This window comes from Candoia aspera, chromosome 2 (genome assembly GCF_035149785.1).
Source record: "Candoia aspera isolate rCanAsp1 chromosome 2, rCanAsp1.hap2, whole genome shotgun sequence".
Taxonomy (NCBI): Eukaryota; Metazoa; Chordata; class Lepidosauria; order Squamata; family Boidae; genus Candoia; species Candoia aspera.
This window is the reverse complement of record NC_086154.1, coordinates 152,399,074-152,416,416: the sequence shown is the minus strand read 5'-3', so window position 1 is coordinate 152,416,416 and position 17,343 is coordinate 152,399,074. Positions and strand designations below refer to the sequence as shown.

Sequence of the window (17,343 nt, the reverse complement as noted above, 5' to 3'; positions counted from 1 at the left end):
ACAAGCTGGGTATTTACCTGCCAACCTATTTGGGGCAGAACAGAACCATAATGCCCCTTCTATATAAATGTCATGCGCTGCCTGCCGCTGAGTAAAACACAGACACTGATTTCAGGGAAGAGCAGGTTCTGGTTTATTACAGCGTAGTGCTAGACGCGAAAAAAGCTGAGAGTGAAGGGAGCGCGCCGGTGCGGGGTTTAAATAGCCCGCGCCGGTCAGCGCCCCTCCTACGTCGGTTTGCGTCATCCCCCCTTTGTCCTGCATGCTTCCGTGCCGGTAGGTGAAGGGTTGCGGGGCCCCTGCTGGTGCCCCGGGCTTGCCCATGATCGGTTCCTTTCTCCGGCCGGTGATTGCTGTCAGCTGGGCGATCTCCGTTGCGCTATGCTGACAGCTTCAGGTGTGCCTTGTGACCCGCCCTGTCTTTTGTCTTTCCTTCCTCTTCTTTTGTGACTCGATGGCTGGGTCGTCCGGCCGGGGACCTTCCCTTCTCCTCGGGGTCTGTGTCTTTTGTTGTGCGCGCTTTGCTTATCCTAAATCCCTTCCCCTGCTTGATAGGTATTGTCATGTGTGCCGTTGTGCTGATGCCTTCAGCTCAACGGCACTCATGACATACTGCCCCCCGTTCGAATAGTGCCCCCCCCCCAGGCATTCCGGCTTTTGCCGGGAGAGCTGTCAAAAATTTTTTTTTTGAATCTCCCGCCGGAGTGTTTGCGCCCCTCCCCTTGCTCCGCCCTCTGCCTCGTGTCCATCTTTGCGGTGTGTGTCAAGTGCGCATGCCCCACCCACACCCTGGGAGTGCGCATGTCTCGACCACACCCTGCTGGTTTGGGCTCAGTCCATCGTAGGTAGAGGCATGGCTGGTCGGGTGCTTCTCAGCTCCAGGTAGGACCCTTATCTTTTTGTGTTTGAGTCCAGATTTGTCATGTGTGCATCCTGGGCGTTTGCCCCCTGGCGATGCACTTGTGACTAATCGCCTCTCCCTAGTGGGCCCGGGGCGGGGGGAGGGTGAGTCCCGGGGGGGAGGAGGTCTACTCAAGTCGCGGGCTTGGGAGGCCCTTTCCCCTGAGGGCGTGGCGGGTGGGGGGGGGAGGCCCGAGGGGAGAGGGTGTTCAAGGGCCCGGTTTGGCTTGGCGCCCCTGTGGCTTGTCGGGGTATGACCTGTGGAATGCCCGGGTCTGGTCTGGCGCCTTGACGTGTTGTGCCGCCACCCATTCTGGGTGGGGGAAGTGTTTCCACCTCACCAGGTAGTGTAGCGTTCCCCGTTGATGGCGCGAGTCGAGTATTTCTCTTACTTCGAAGTGTTGTTGGCTGTCGATCATCACCGGGGAGGGCCGCGGCGTGCTTGGGTGCCATCGAGAGGTGGTTGCAGGTTTCAGGAGGCTCGTGTGAAATACCGGGTGGAGTCTCCTTAGGTTGTGCGGCAGGTCCAGGCGTACCGCCACTGGGTTCACCATCTGTGTTACTCGAAGCGGCCCGATATACTTAGGCCCCAGTTTCTTCGAGGGTTGAGGTGATTTCAGGAATTTGGTGGATAGGTAGACCATGTCCCCTGCCTGGAACGTTGGTTGCTGGCGCCGGTGCTTGTCGGCCTGTTCTTTGTAGGCCGCCTGTGCTTCCTTTAGCGCTGCCGTGATTATTGGCCACGATTCCGCTATCTTCCGTCCCCAGTTGCTAGCGTCCACTTGGGGTCCCGGGGGTTGCGGTAGCTCCGGTATAGGTACGAAGTCGCGTCCGGAGACTACTTCGAACGGGGCTTTCCCCGTGCTCGTGTGGACAGCATTATTGTATGCGACTTCTGCGAATGGGAGCAGGTCGACCCAGTCGTCTTGATGGTAGTTGGTGTATGAGCGTATGAATTGTTCCAGAGTGGCATTGAGGATCTCTGTGGCTCCGTCCGTCTGGGGATGCCAGGCCGTGGATAGGGCTTGTTGGGTCCCAGTCAGTTTTAGGAAGGCCCGCCAGAATTTCAGGTGAATTGTGTGCCCCTGTCGGTCACCACGCGTGCAGGACATCCGTGTAACCTGTACACGTGTATAAGGAAGAGTTTGGCCAGTTGCTGGGCGGACGGGACCGATGAGCAGGGGATGAAGTGGGCCTGTTTCAAAAAGTAGTCTTTCACCACCCAAATGGTCGTTTTCTTCTGGCTGGGTGGGAGATCTACTATAAAATCCATGGAGATCTCCTCCCATGGGTGGGAGGGCTCCGCCACCGTTTGTAGGAGTCCCGGGGGCTTGCCTGGTGCCCGTTTGGCCGTGGCGCATGTCGGGCAGGACGCTACGTAGACCTTCACGTCCCGTCTCAGCGCGGGCCACCAGAATTGTCGCCGAGTTAAATGCAGGGTCTTTAGGAACCCGAAGTGTCCCGCTTGCTTGCTGTCATGCGATCTACGCAAGATCGCCTGGCGTTGCGAGTCCGGGACATATATTCTGCCTTCCCCCCATGCTAGGTCCTGTGCCATCGTCACCTTGTCGGGGTTTGCTCGTAGCCAGGGGTCGGTTTTGAGGGCGGCGGTGAGGTCCGCGCGTATATCTCCTGGCAGTTGCGGGGGGCGCCGTCTGGTCGCTGGTTGCCCCGCCGTCGGTTGCGACGTGGGGTTGGGCTGCTTCTGTGCGCCACTCCGGGTGGTCACAGCCATCCCCAGCTGGGAGGCGGATAGGACCGTCCCGATCATGTCTGGGACGGGCTCTTCATCTTGGGGCAGTCGGGAGAGGGCGTCAGCCAGGAAGTTCTTTTTGCCCGGCAGGAACTTCAGCTGAAAGTTAAAGCGGCTGAAGAATTGGGCCCATCTGACCTGTTTCGGGCTGAGGCGTCTGGGCGTCCGGAGGGCCTTGAGGTTCCGGTGGTCTGTCCAGACCTCGAATGGTTGGGTGGCTCCTTCTAGTAGATGCCTCCATGTTTCTAGCGCCGATTTTACGGCGAAGGCTTCCTTCTCCCACACGTGCCAGCGCCTTTCCGTCTCAGAAAATTTCCTCGACAGGTAGGCGCATGGCTTCAGGAGTCCTGTGGGGTCCTTTTGGAGTAGTATGGCCCCCAGGGAGAAGTCTGAGGCGTCGGCTTGGACCACGAACGGCCGTTCTGGGTCCGGGTGCGCGAGGATTGGCTCCGTGGTGAACAGCGCTTTCAGCTTGTTGAATGCGGTTTGACACGTGGGAGTCCAATTTAGTACCGTCCCTGGGTTCTTGGCGCGCCGTGTGTCCCCCACTCCTTTCGTTTTGAGGAGGTCTGTTAGGGGGAGGGCTATCTCCGCGAACCCCCGTGCGAATGACCTGTAAAAATTTGCGAAGCCGAGGAAACTTTGGAGTTGGCGTCTGTTACGTGGGCGTTCCCAGTTCACCACCGCCTCAACTTTTGCGGGGTCCATTTCCACGCCTTCCCCGGAGATTCGGTACCCCAGGTAGTCTAGGCGTGCTTTGTGGAATTCGCACTTTGAGGGTTTGGCGTATAGTTTCGCCCTTTTTAGCTTCTCGAGGACTTGTCTGACTAGGGTGACGTGTTCCTCGTGCCTCTGGGTGTAGATGAGGACGTCATCTATGTAGACCAGGACCCCTTTGAACAGGTGTTCATGCAGTACCTCATTGATGAGCTGCATGAACACTCCCGGGGCCCCTGCTAGTCCAAATGGCAGCACTTTGTACTGAAAGGCGCCTAGGGGGCAGTTGAACGCAGTTTTCCATTCGTCCCCCTCTCTGATCCGGATTCTGTAGTACGCCTCGCGAAGGTCCAGCTTGGAAAATACTCTACCCGTGGCCAGGTGGGCGAGCATGTCCTTCACGAGGGGTAAGGGGTATTTGTTGGATAGGGACGCTGCGTTGAGACCCCGGTAGTCTGTGCAGAGCCGCAGGGTGCCGTCTTTTTTCTCCCGGAATAAGACGGGCGCTCCGACCGGTGAGCATGCCTGCTCTATGAAGCCCCTTTCCAGGTTTTTATCGATGAACTCCCGGAGGGTTGTCATCTCCTTCGGGGTCATCGAGTAAATCTTCGGCCTGGGTAAGGGGACATCGGGAAGCAGGTCGATCCTACAGTCCGTCTTGTGGTGGGGGGGTAGTTGATCCGCCTCCGCTTCCCCAAAGACCTCTGAGAAGTCAGCGTATTGCTCGGGTAAGTCTTCTGGGGTAGTTGAGTTGTCCTGGGCTGCCGCCTCTGCCCGTCCCACTGTGGGGTTGATCCTGCCCGCCGTAACTGGCGCCCGGTGTGAGCCGTCATCGAATTGGAAGGTGCGGGTCTTCCAGTCGATGCGGGGGTTGTTCGTTGCGAGCCATGGTATTCCCAAGACTACAATGGGCCGCCCTATGTGGGTCACCACAAACGATGTTCGTTCGGTGTGGGTGCCCATTTGGAGGGTGACCGGCTCGGTCTGCATCGTGGCTGGTTTCCCTCCCGCTGTTGAGCCGTCCAGCTGGTGGAATGCCAGCGGCGTGGGGAGGGGGCGGCAAGGTAGGTCGAGCTTGGCGACTATGTCAGGGTGGATCAGGTTCTTTGAGCACCCCGAGTCCACTAGTGCCGCGGCCTTGGTGGCTCTGTTGCCCACGGAGAGCCTGATTGCCCCATTATGGGGCTTTCGTCGCTCTGTCTGTGTGTTTCGCGCCCCGGTCCCACCACCTGCCTTTTGGCGCGTTTTAACGCAGGTGGGGGGCGTTTCCCGCCGGCTGGTCTGGGCCTTCGGCGTCCTCTCCCCCCAGGTAGGCGTCCCAACCTTCGTCCGGTGTCGCTGTGGCTCCGGTCATCCGGCGGTGAGGGGGCGGCGGTGGGTTGGTTGGTTTGAGGGTTGGTCTCAGTGCGGGTTTGGGAGCGCTAGCTAGTGTTCGGTTGGCGAAGCAGTCCGCCGTTTTGTGCCCCATTTTTCCGCACTTCCCACAGGGCCCTCGATTAAACCTCCGCTTTTGATACGTGGGACCGGCCAGCCCCAAGTGAGGTGCGGGTACCTTTGGGCTAGTGTGTGTTTCGTCCGCTGTCGTCGCCATTAGAAAAGTGCGGTGCGCGTGTTCCGCTCTCCCCGCGAGGCGGATCCAGCCTTGCAGAGTCTCCGGGTCATCCCGGTAGAGTGCCCATTGGAGTACCTCGCGGTTGAGGCCCCTTTTGAACATTTCTAGCAGGGTGGTCTCAGACCAATCGTTGATCTTCCCTGCGAGGGCTTTAAATTCGAGAGCGTAGTCCGGGACAGTTCGTGCGCCCTGTTTGAGGCCTTGGAGCGCGCTTTTAACCCTTTCTTTGGCTAGCGGGTCCTCGAAGTAGTGCTTCATCTCCGTGATGAAGGCGTGGAAGTCGGAGAGGGCGGGGGAGTTGGACTCGTACATTTGGACGTACCAGTCCGCCGCCCTGTCTTGTAGCTTGATCGCCACGGCTGCGATCTTGTCCGCTTCACAGTTAAAGAAGTGTCCGTGCCGCCCCATGAACTCCCTGGCGTTCGTGATGAAGAACGACAGTTTCGCGGGGTCTCCGTTAAAGAAAATGGGGAAGTCCTTTGGGGCCCGGGCGTTCGGTGAGTCCCCTCTTCTCGCTTCCCGGCCCGTGGCTTCGTCCGCCTGGGGCGCTTGCTGGTTAGCATTTGGCCTATGGGGGTGCGACGACCTGCTCGGGGTGTGGATCGGGGTGTGTACCTGCACGGGAACGTCGTTGTGAGGCGTGGGGGACATTAGCGATTGCAGCATGGTCCTGAGGTCCCTTAGCTGGGCCTCCATGGCTGCGAGCCTGGCTTGCGTTTCCCCGTCCGGGATTCGCGCCGCAGCTGGGGTCGGATCTGTCGGTGTTTCCGCAGGGTTGAGCCGCCGGTGGGGTTCAGGCGTTCCCGTCCGCTGGTCCGCTTCCTTGATTTGGGGGTGCGTTGGCAGGGTTGCCTCTTCGTCCTCCACCGTGCTTGCTGCGGTTGGGCTGACGCTCCATGCCTGTGGCTGGGGTGCGATGTGGGGCGGGGAGGTCTCCGCGGGTCTCGGGAGGTATGTTGCTCTCTCCCGTGGCTGGGCCGCCTCCGCCTCCGCCTTCCTCTCGGGTTGGAGCTGAGGCTCGGGGTGGGCCGGGAGGGTGTCCGTGGCTCCTGGGGTCCGCGGTGCCTCTGGCCTCGATCGGTCCTCCTCCGCTCCTCGCCGTGCGGTTCGCCCGCCTTGGTCGCGACGCGTCGGCCCCATCGCTCGTGGTCCTCTCGCCGTCTATTCCTCCCGCGGACTCGTTGTTGTCCGGTGGGGCTTGGCGAGGCTGAGTTTGTGACTCTCAGCTTTATGTCATGCGCTGCCTGCCGCCGAGTAAAACACAGACACTGATTTCAGGGAAGAGCAGGTTCCGGTTTATTACAGCGTAGTGCTAGACGCGAAAAAAGCTGAGAGTGAAGGGAGCGCGCCGGTGTGGGGTTTAAATAGCCCGCGCCGGTCAGCGCCCCTCCTACGTCGGTTTGCGTCATCCCCCCTTTGTCCTGCATGCTTCCGTGCCGGTAGGTGAAGGGTTGCGGGGCCCCTGCTGGTGCCCCGGGCTTGCCCATGATCGGTTCCTTTCTCCGGCCGGTGATTGCTGTCAGCTGGGCGATCTCCGTTGCGCTATGCTGACAGCTTCAGGTGTGCCTTGTGACCCGCCCTGTCTTTTGTCTTTCCTTCCTCTTCTTTTGTGACTCGATGGCTGGGTCGTCCGGCCGGGGACCTTCCCTTCTCCTCGGGGTCTGTGTCTTTTGTTGTGCGTGCTTTGCTTATCCTAAATCCCTTCCCCTGCTTGATAGGTATTGTCATGTGTGCCGTTGTGCTGATGCCTTCAGCTCAACGGCACTCATGACAATAAAGGAAACCTGCACGTCACAGCCCCTCTGCTCAATCCATGACCCAATATCCGTGATATTGATATTATCATCAATATCAACATTCTTAGAGCAATTGTAGCAGGTACACCAGTATAACTCTCCCAAGACTGCAATCACACTCAGATGTGGGTATGCAGACCTTACAGTTAGAAGCAGTAAAAGCTGCAACTTTTGAGCCCCTCCTCTTGACAACCTCAATCCACTGTCAGGGGGTTGCCCAGGTACACAGGCCCACTGCTCAGGCTGGTTTGGTTGTCCTATGCAGGTGGCTGGATCTCTGAGAGCACACCGTCGAAATTATATATGATGCCCAGTGCACAGCAAATACATTGGCCCTCATCTTTCTTATTCCTGACTAGCAAGGCTAAAGGCAACATGAGAAACTAAAAGAACAAGCAGCTCATTCAGTCATCCATCCTTATTAGCAGATAAGCCTAGCAGAACATGGGAGAAGAGTCAGAAGCCACCAAGGAGGCCTGGCTGGGAGTTGCACTGGAGCAGCTTCTCTGAGGTAAGTGACAGAAAGATGGTTTAAAGATGGAGAGCTTGTGCTCTGCACATTCCCTGTACTACACGTGACTGTAAAACCAATCTTCCAGTGTCTGAGGGCATGGTTCCTCTGCAAAGCTGCAGAGCTGGGAAGCTTGCTTCTCTGTGCAGTCCACCGACCTTCCTCCCATTTGGGGCAGGATATAGCAGAGAGCATGAAGGTATTCTCTAACTCTGGCATCACCATCCAAGGGCCACTTTCAAAGCAGATTTCCTGTCGTGGTTGTAAGTCTTTGCAAGAAAAAAATACAGTCCTTTTCTTGTTTTATATACAGTCTATTTACAAATATATTAAGCAGGTTAACTTAAAAAACGATTTGCAGCAAGTAATGGACACAGCAGAGAACCACGAGAGATTCTAGACTCTCCAATTTATATTAATCCTATCCAATCCCAACAAGGATTGCATCATGCATGACTCAGCTATTTCTTCATACACCTGTGTGTTACATATTTATCCTTAACACCTGTGTGTTGTTTTCTCTGCTTCAGCACTAAATTTAAATTTAATTCCTTGACATTTCCCAAAAGAGAAAAAGCTTTCCCCTGTGCAGGCAAGGGAAGGGCAGAAGCCAACTAAAGACAGGGACAGCAGGTCTTAGTTCAGAGCACATGGTCTGCAAAATGGATGTGTAGTATGGGGAATCACAGGGAACCTGGAACTCCGGCCAGACAGATCATCATATAAATGGCCTAAGGAGACAACAGCACCATAACCTGGACAGAGGCCTCTTTTAATTCCCCGTCTCTTCTCCCACACTAGGACCAGTTCTCCCAGCTAACAAGTTCCTACTTGACTCTGCCCTAGCAGCCAAGCTGGGAGCCAAATAGGCAAGATGGGTCATAATGGATGAGGCTATGAAGGATGAGACATCCCTGCAAATGCCTTCACTGCCATCTGCCCATTCCTTTTCATACACAGAAGTGACTTATTTCCAAAAGCCATTTTAATCAAGAGGCTAAATCAATCCAAGGAAGTGCAGAGGAAGAAAAGCCCCTTGAAATTTAACAGAGGGTATGTGTGTATTGTTGTTAGGTATTTTATTTTTATTGTGCCTCTCCTTTTACAGGCTCCCCTAAAGACTCTTGAAAATGGCTCTACATTGAGCCTGGTGGCCATGTGTTTTTGATTAGGTTGTATACTCAGTTCACGTGGTCACATTCACACAGGAAAGGTGCTTTCATACACAACTACACACACCACTGCTATACTTTCAGGGATTAAATCTTGCCAAACACAAATGTCTGGGGAATTTAGTGCAGCTGGTGCATACAGTGAAAATTCTCCTGGCCTATTCCATCAGGAGACAAGATGACAGCATAAAGAGGGAACCTTTAGCCCTTCAGATGGCGAGTCAGCATTCAAAAGAGCCAAGGGTGGGCAATATTCTGATATGGCTTGATCTTGAAAGAGTTGCCATCATAAATTCTCAGAAAGTGAAGAAAACAAATTTATTTATTCAATTTGTATGGCAGCCCAGAATGCTGGCTGGGGAATTCTGGCCGGTGTTGTTCCACTCATCTTAAAGTTGTCAAGCTTGGAAAACACTGAGTTAAAATAACCATCTAGTAAAAACAGTTTAAAAACTAATACACCGATATTGGTAACCAAAATATACCAATATTGGTAACCTATACCCAATATAAAACATTAATAATCAGTTTAAAACAAGAATAACCATGGTCAGCGGCCAAAGTCCATCCTTGCATCAAGCTCAACAAAGCTTGATGCAAATGTTCTCCACCATTGCCAAATTTTGTTTTGCTACAAAATTAAAGGGAAACCCCCCCCCCAACAATTGTGAGGATTCTCCAAAAAGACGACAGGTTTCTGGGGGAAACATAACTTTTTGGTAAGATAGAAGAAGGTGGGAAGTGGAGAAAGAGGCCAATTATTACTTACTTTTATTGCACTGCTTGTAATCCAAGCAGAGGGCAGCGATCTTAGAGAAAGATGCATAAACAGAACTCACAGACTTGGAGAAGAGAAAGGTGGAAGGCAGGAAGAGATGGACAGCATACCCAGTGTGGACGTCTTACAAAAGGGTTGCAATTGCAAGGTGGGTGGTTGTATAAATCAATATACTAAAACAGGTAGATAAATAAATGAGAGAGATGGTAAGGGATGATTATCCAGGAGAAACAGTAGATAAGACAACTGTGTTTGGTACACTGATGGTAGGTGGCAGGCTTGATCTTTAGAATTTCTGTATGGTGAGGATGTTGACAAATTAAGAAAGGTTATGGTTGGTGCATGTTCTAGAATGTGAAGCTTGTCTCCATGCATTCACAAATAGAGGCTTTGTATGCATAATCGTGACTCCCTAACCTTGGTACACTTGCTGTGACCCCAGTGCTTTTGTGATGAAGTTTTTCAGACAGGCCTGATAAAAGTGTCTGGAACTTAATGGAATTAGCATCAGATAAAAACTGGGGTCAGATACTGCACTAAGCCACAAAGCTTTTGCTTAGCATGTGTGAACCTATCCACTCTAGTTTGTAAACTATGTTTATAGAAGGGCATTATATTGAATCATCAGTGTCGCTGGTTCAACAAGCTACAATTTAATCTGATGTGCAGACCCAGGCAACAGGTTATGTATACTTCCATCAAAGACACCTGTGTTCACTTTTCGTTTTCTTCAATCTGTTTATTGTATTTCAGAAATAACAACTTTTTTGTTGCCTTGGCAACATTAATGGAACGTAATTAGAGTGTTTTTAATATACAGATATACTTTTTATGAACTACTGTCAAACAGCAATTACCCAGCAGCCTCTTCTGAATATGACTGAACAGAAAGGATCAGTAGTGATAAGCCACCAAGTTTACGGGGTGGAAATGGGGATCTACTGCTAGCTTTGGGAGCAGACTGGGAAGGATGTCTAATTCCCAGCAAAATGGTGTTTTCCATTTCAGCTAAAGTGCGGAAACCAAGAGAGCAAGCAGGACTGGGCTTTAATTTGAAAGCACTGCGAACTCTATTCTCTGTTGAACATAAACTCCCAGGCTCGAAATGTGCTCCAGACTTCAAGGCCAGGGTGGTCCTAAATGGATGTGCTTCTGATATGTTCTGATTGGTGGATCCAGCAATTTCAGCACAGGAGCAATTAGATCGAGCAGCCTGAGGTCCCTTTACCTTTGTGTGGAATGCGAATCAAGGATTTCAACATTTTGCCCTGCTTCCTCAAGCCTAAATCACCTCTGTGATCTAAGGAGATAGCTACTTAAGTCTGAATTTCTCCACAATGCCCATTACCTGCTCTCCGCGAAGCAGAGCAATTTTTAGATAGGCCCCTAGAATGGATCCATCCCATAATTGATTATGGGTCTTTTTTTTTGTCTTTGCTTCACCAGTTCCTGATGTCCTTCCTGATTAGCCAGAGCAAAATTCCCATGCCAGCTCACTTTTCCCACAGGCACTATTGATTCGCAGCCCTGCTCTCATGCTGGGAGAGAAGCCATCAAGACTTCATCAGACCAGCATGAGAGGACCAGGAGCACTCTCTGCCCAATGCAAGCAAATGCAGGCTTGTTCTTTCTAACTAGAAATGAGGAGTGTGCATCACAGAGGGTGCATTTTTCTTCTGAAGCATACCTATTGTCCTGTTCAGACTATGAGGTGGCCAGACAGGGTTATTATCAAAACCACTCTTTATTGTAAATAGTTGTATTAATAATTTACAATAATAAGTCCTTGTGATCAATGAGGTAAGCTGGTTCCGATCAAGACCACCCAGACAAGGGGAGAACTGGCAAGGTTGCAGGAGACTGTAGCAAAACAGCTAGGCAGGATTCACTGACCAGAGCTGAGAAACTGGAAGAAGCTAGGGCACATGGCACAACTGGAACTGGAGGCGAGTGTCCACGATCTGAAACACTACTCGAACTAGGCTGGCACCTGGAAGCTAGATGAGACCAAACTGGAACCACCGGGCAAGGCTTGGCTCTGGAGGCAGGACTGGATTGGGCACACTGGGCTGTAGACTCGAGACAAGGCTGATAACTTGCAACAAGGCTGGACTTGGAGATTCTGGGATAGACTGGGAGCTTGGCTCATGATTAGGCTGGGCTGGAGGCTCTTGACTAGGCTGGGAGCTTGGAACATGAGTGGACTGGACTGCAGATCCTGGACAAGGTTGAAAACCCAGAGCACAACAAGACTGGCCTGAAGTTCCTGAACAAGGCTGGGCGATCGAAGCATGAGTAGACTGGAGATCATGGGCAAGGCTGGGAGCTAGGAACAAGGCTGGGAACACACTTGGAAGGTGCAGAATGGCAGCGGCGAGGCTGAGGTTGCTGGATTCGGTGGGGAGAAGATCCTCTGTGGCAGAATGTGCAGGATACAGGTCCTCTATGATAGGAAATGCAGGCACTGATTCTCCTCCGGCTTCAGATGAGGTTTCTGACGCAGGTAAGGACTCTTCCACTGGGGCTACAAGCTCGAAGGATTGGTTGTCTCCGGCAGCTTGCTCTTCGCACGTCTGCCTTTTATGCCGATCCCCTGCGCACCTATTCCCCTCTGCAGCCAATCGGGCTGCCTTCTTTGTGCGCTTTTCTGTACACCTTTCCTGCGCACTGATTGGAGGATTCAAATCCTCTGAAGACCGGCCAATCAGCGTCTGTAACTTCTCCCACGCTGCTGAGTCACTTCTGGGTTTTGCTTTCCTGGTTTCTGCCTGGTAAGTTTGTTTCCCCTTCTGACTCAGAAAGCATTTCGTTTTCTGAGTCAGAAACCGGCTGGAACCTCACACCTATGCCATGAACTGTGAAGCCAGAAATTTGGTCTTAACTGAGCCATCTAATTGGGCACAAGGAAGTACCTTGTTTCCTCTGGGTTACAAAACACTCAAGACGGGGGCATGAAAAATTGGAAGAGGCTTGGGGAAGACAGCAAACATTCTAACAAGATAATAAAAATGTAGTAATGTTGGAAAATATGAAGAAATGGGAATTCACGTTCTATACCAGGGGCTCTCACTATTGTGCCTGTAGGAACATCAGTTTGCCCACAGATATTGAATTTATGTGTACAAGGATCCCAGCCTATCAGTTGGCATTTTAAAACTATTTTTAAAATTTTACAGTGGCTGCTTCAATATGTAATGTAATTGTAATGTAATATTGTGTAATGTTCTATCGAACAAATCTTCTCCATAGAATGTTATCAATTACAACATGAGTATGGACCAAATAGTTGGCAGGCTTTATTAGCAGCAGATGGAATTTGTTAAGGAGACAAAAAAAAAATTCCGAGCTTAACACTGATAAATCCAACTTGGTGAGCACATTGAAGTCCACTGGAACAATAAGGCTGTCTGGTTCCATCCTACATTTGTCCAACCAGTCTAGTGTGCCAGTAGGGCTCCAAAGGACCCTTGCCTATCACAGACTTCCAGTATCAGTATAGACTCTGTGATGGGTTAGAAAGAGGAGGAATACTCTTTCTTACATGTAGTAAATCCGATAGTCTACCAAAATAATTCCAGTTTTGATGGGCTTGCATTCTAGTAAAAACACAAGTGGGGTACTAAATTGTACAGATTTGTTTACAAAACTCTATTTTTGTGTAATTTTTCCAATTCAGTAGATGAGCTGTAGTGATCTCCAAATGTTGTTTTAAGAGACGTGCAATTTTTTTCCATTGTTCTCGTAGTATAACATGTCCTAGGAAGAGAATCAAAACATAACCATATCCATGTATCTCTATAGCCACATCAGTTGCTTCTAAAACTGATCAAACTCAAGATCTGTTTCCAAAATGTTAGAGCAGAAAATCAGGTATTAACACCTCTGTGTTGAAAATGAAATGGGAACATTTACATGTTGGAGTTAGCTGGAATTGTCAAAAAAAAAATATGGCTTATCATGAATGAACCATCGTTCTAGTACAATACCTGCTGTTTAATTGCTTCTGCTTGGTTCCCCTGTCTAGTGGCTAAACATATATTTAAGTTTTTTCTAATAAATGAATTAGAAACCTGGCTCCTCTTTCCCAAACAAGTCAGGGAACAGAAGCCAAAAAGAAACCATGGCTTCTGATTCTGACTTGGTAGAAGTCAAGGTTGCTTGTAAATATGTTTATGATACATATCATTTAGAAGTAGCTTCCATGGTTTTTTTTCTCTGCTCCCAACAACAGTAGCAAGCAAGGATAGTTGAGAATTGCATGCCATGCTTGTTTGAAAACCCTGGCTTACCATAATATAAAAATATAGATATATCAGAACTCACCCTACCATTAGGCAAGCAGAGATAGCATATGGGTACCATTAGGAATATCAGCACAGGAGACAGATCCAACATGTCCTGTTGGTAGATTCTACTTTATCTCCACTGGTGCAGTCAGTCTCCAAATAGAAGCTGGGCAAGAATTTGGGGAAAGGCAAGTATTTCCAGCTAGGATCCCTAAGAAGATACTGTATTACAAAAAAATCAGCATATCAGTATTAAGTTTTGCCAGGCCAAGTTTAAGTCTTTTAGCCTGATATACATTTTCCAATTATTTTCTACTTTCATCTGAATTTGGAAAGAAAAAGAAACATGTAAACTAAAAATAAAATAAATGGATATATGTAACATAAAAGTCATACGTGTGCATTTCTTTAAATCTTGCAGACGTCTCCACTTAAAGCAGTAACAATTAATTCTAAGTAAGCGTATTTGACCATACTGTGAAACTTCAAGCCTGAAGCCCAGAAGCAGAATCTGGAAGGCCAGATGCCTATCTACTGCTACAGGTAAATAAAGCCTCCCCCACTCCTTCTTCCAAAGTCATGTGCTTTTTAGGAGGTGAAGTCAACTTTAGAACTTGGTACAGCAGCCTCCTCTGCTCTCTGTACACAATGATGCAAAAAAGCCCCATTCTTGTACTGCTTCTGGATATGCTGAGAAACAGTTTCTTTAAGGAGAGGACAAGTGTGCAAGTTCAGCAGAAAGAGGCTGAGAGTTGTTTAAAACCATGACAGGAAACCTTGCCAACTACCACCTCTGCTCTATAAACAGTTGCTTCTGCCGCATACTGAATTCCCAGCTGAAGCAGGAAGACCACTTCCACAGACTTCCCATTTCCCAATGAGATTAACACAAAACTGTTGCACTCGCAGAGATGACAATGCTGAGAAAGAAGCTTGTGAATCCAGAATCTTTGACACCCGCACTCCTCCTCCTACCTTTGCTCTATAGCTAGTTGAGCTATTATGTTGTTATATATCTATCAATCACTTTTTGGAAGATGCTAAAGCACCTTTAAGACAATTAAGCAATGTATATTGCTTTGCCTGCTTCCAACTTACAACAGTTTGACTGAATTCCTGGTTAGGATTCCTTCTCCCATGTCCGTTTAGCTTCTCTAGGCTTAGCCACATTGGTAACAGACATCAGATGTTCAATCTTTGGTGCAGCCTCTATTACAGCACAGAACTCTATTTATTTCCAACATATTCCATTCTACAGTTTAGGAATGTTGTTAAACTATACCAAACAATTTTGTTTCCTTTAAATAAAGCAAACTTCATAATTGCTCTCAAATTCAAGCAGGGTTGGACCTTGTTTTTACTTACACAGAAAATCTTCAGAAAAACAAAGGTTAGACTGGAAAGTAATTGAGAAAAAAAAACCCTAGGAAAACAGCAATGGCAAGCTACTTGTATATTGTTGCCAAGAAAACTACAAGGAGATGCCATGCAGCCACCAGGAGTTGGGTTCACTTTAACCTAACTTTATTTCCTGTGGAATAGCTGTGGTCCTCAAGTGTTGCTGAACTACAATGCCTAGGATCCTTAATTGTTAGCCATGCAGGCTAAGACTGCTGAGAGCTGTAGTCAGCATCACCCTCCTACCTAGTTGCTAGATCAATTAACTACAATATTACCGGATCAGCACAAATTAATTTGAAAACTACAAGGCTAAGTTAAACCATATATTCAAGGCTCCAGCTTGCTCTTTTAGTTGGGAATGAAAACAAAATTATGATAATCTTTACTCCCAATTTTGCTTGCCCTGTTTAATCAAGGAAGCACTTCTTTCAGTAACACTTGCTTTAACAAATCATAAAAGCCATAACATGGAGGCTTGGGCTACTGAATATGTAAGTCCACTGTGGAATCAACAGTCTTTTTTTCAAGACAGAAGGCTGCAGCCCTTCAGCTGCTTTTGGGAAGCATTACCCAAGGCCTTCCATCTGTGCTGGAGCTCCCAGTCAGCACTAGCCCAGGCATTTGGGCCTGCAGTGACTGGAGCTGCCACGAAACATTTCTGAAATGCAACAGATATGCTCTAAGAGATTTGGGAAGGCGGGTGGTGGTCTTTTGTAAGTCTTTTTTGAGTCTGAAAATACACAGCTTACAAAATGTTTTCAACTGTTTTTTACATGTTATCAATTAAGAGTCAATCAACACATTATTTTTTTCCCCACAACTCTATTCCTGCTTCTCTACATCCTAGGCTTTAGCTAACGGTTAGGATGAGGTCACCTAAAGGAGACACTGAAGAGAGCTTGGTTGATGTCACTGTGGTTGGCCCAGCGGCCTGGACGACCAGCCTTCCTTCACGAAATTGCTGCTCAATGTTTAAATACAGTATTCCCGCGACCACATACAAACTCAGCTATTTCGTTTACAGCCCACACGTGTTCTTCCACCAAGGAAACTTGGCCCAGCATTCTCTGATTTCCTCAGTATATTCCCTGTCCAGACGGCGAGCCGTTCATTTCTTTCACAGAACTGAAGACCCTAACCCAAGATCCCCTGTACACACTTGGATCAGAGAGGCACCAACACTGACATCACGCGGGATCCCACTGACACGGTTTAAGGTTGCGCTCCTCCAACTTCGAACCAGAAACGCCGTACTCCAGGCCTCAAGCTCTCTCTCGCTTCAACTCCAAAGCCCGGAAGTCTGCACCCCCTCGTACCTTACACCTTCTCGTAATCACTACAGCGCCTCACCGAACAGCTACCGTGCCCGCCATACAACAAAGGAAGGGAACGCGCTCCGGCTCCCGCAGTTCCAAAGCCCACAGCTAACCACCTGTCCCGCTTGGGGCGGACTACAAGAATTCGAGCCATTCTCCCTCCCCGCCATCGCCCGGCGGGCCACGGGTCGCCCCTCAGATGTCCGGGAGGGGGAGAGCGGGAAGCCTTGCCGCCAGCGCAGCCTTCCAGCTCCGGCAGGAAGGTGGATTCGAGGCGCTTTGTCTAATTACACGCTCCGTTTCTCGAGGATGGATGGAGGGATGGGGAGAGGCGAAGCAGAGCGCTCACGGCAAGCCCCCGCCTGTGCACGGATACAGAGCAGCAGGCGCGAGGGTCTACTCACCCCTCCATGGTTGCCCCCAATGCCCGCTTCGGCCGCCGCCTCCTCCTTTCCCACCTCCGTCCAGCTGAGCGCCCCACCTCCTCTGTTCCTCCATAGTGCAGACCGTCGCCACTGCGGGTGGGGAAAGCTAGGAGGAGGAGGGCGGGAGGAGGAGGAGAAGAAGATGGGGTGTAAGTCACCATGACTAAGCAAGTGAGAGCACCAGCCGCCCCGCTTTCAGAATAAAAGTCCCGTAGCCAGCCAAGCACAGCTCGGCTGGCAGGGGAGGTGGATTGCTAAAGGAAGGCGCAGGACCGGGCGGGCGCGGAGGCGGATCCAAAGGCGAGGCCAACGCGGGGAAGCGAATGGAGGCTCCGCGCTGGGGAAAGGCGAAAGCGAAGGCAAGAGGGAGGTACGCCGATTGCAAATGCGTGGAAGCGCTTCCACCCGTCCCGCCCCGCCCCGTGCTGGGGGCCTCGGGTGGGGCTGCAGCTCACGTTCCCGATCAGGCCCGGGAAGAAAGGCAGGTGGCAACGGCGGAGTCTTTTAAACACGTTTGCAAAATGTCTGGTTGCGGGAACTAGTTTCAGTGCCTGTGTAGAGCGGCGTGGGGGGAGGCACCCAACTGGGAGGCTTTAATTTGAGGAGGGGAACCTGCAGCGCTCCAGAAATGAGTTGGGGCCGATGGGAATAAATAAAATCCAGTCCCACCCGGACG

The 17,343-nt window shown here is 50.5% G+C and overlaps 1 protein-coding gene across 1 annotated transcript in view; it reads right to left on the bottom strand.

Moving 5' to 3' along the window:
- The window catches only part of KEAP1 (kelch like ECH associated protein 1), a 30,036-nt gene extending 13,186 nt beyond the window's left edge, over positions 1 to 16,850 (bottom strand). Inside the window, exon 1 of the mRNA XM_063294328.1 lies at positions 16,647 to 16,850. The gene's annotated coding sequence lies outside the window, so the exon portion shown is untranslated. The remainder of the gene's footprint in view (positions 1 to 16,646) is intronic.
- Positions 16,851 to 17,343: the final 493 nt, after the last annotated feature.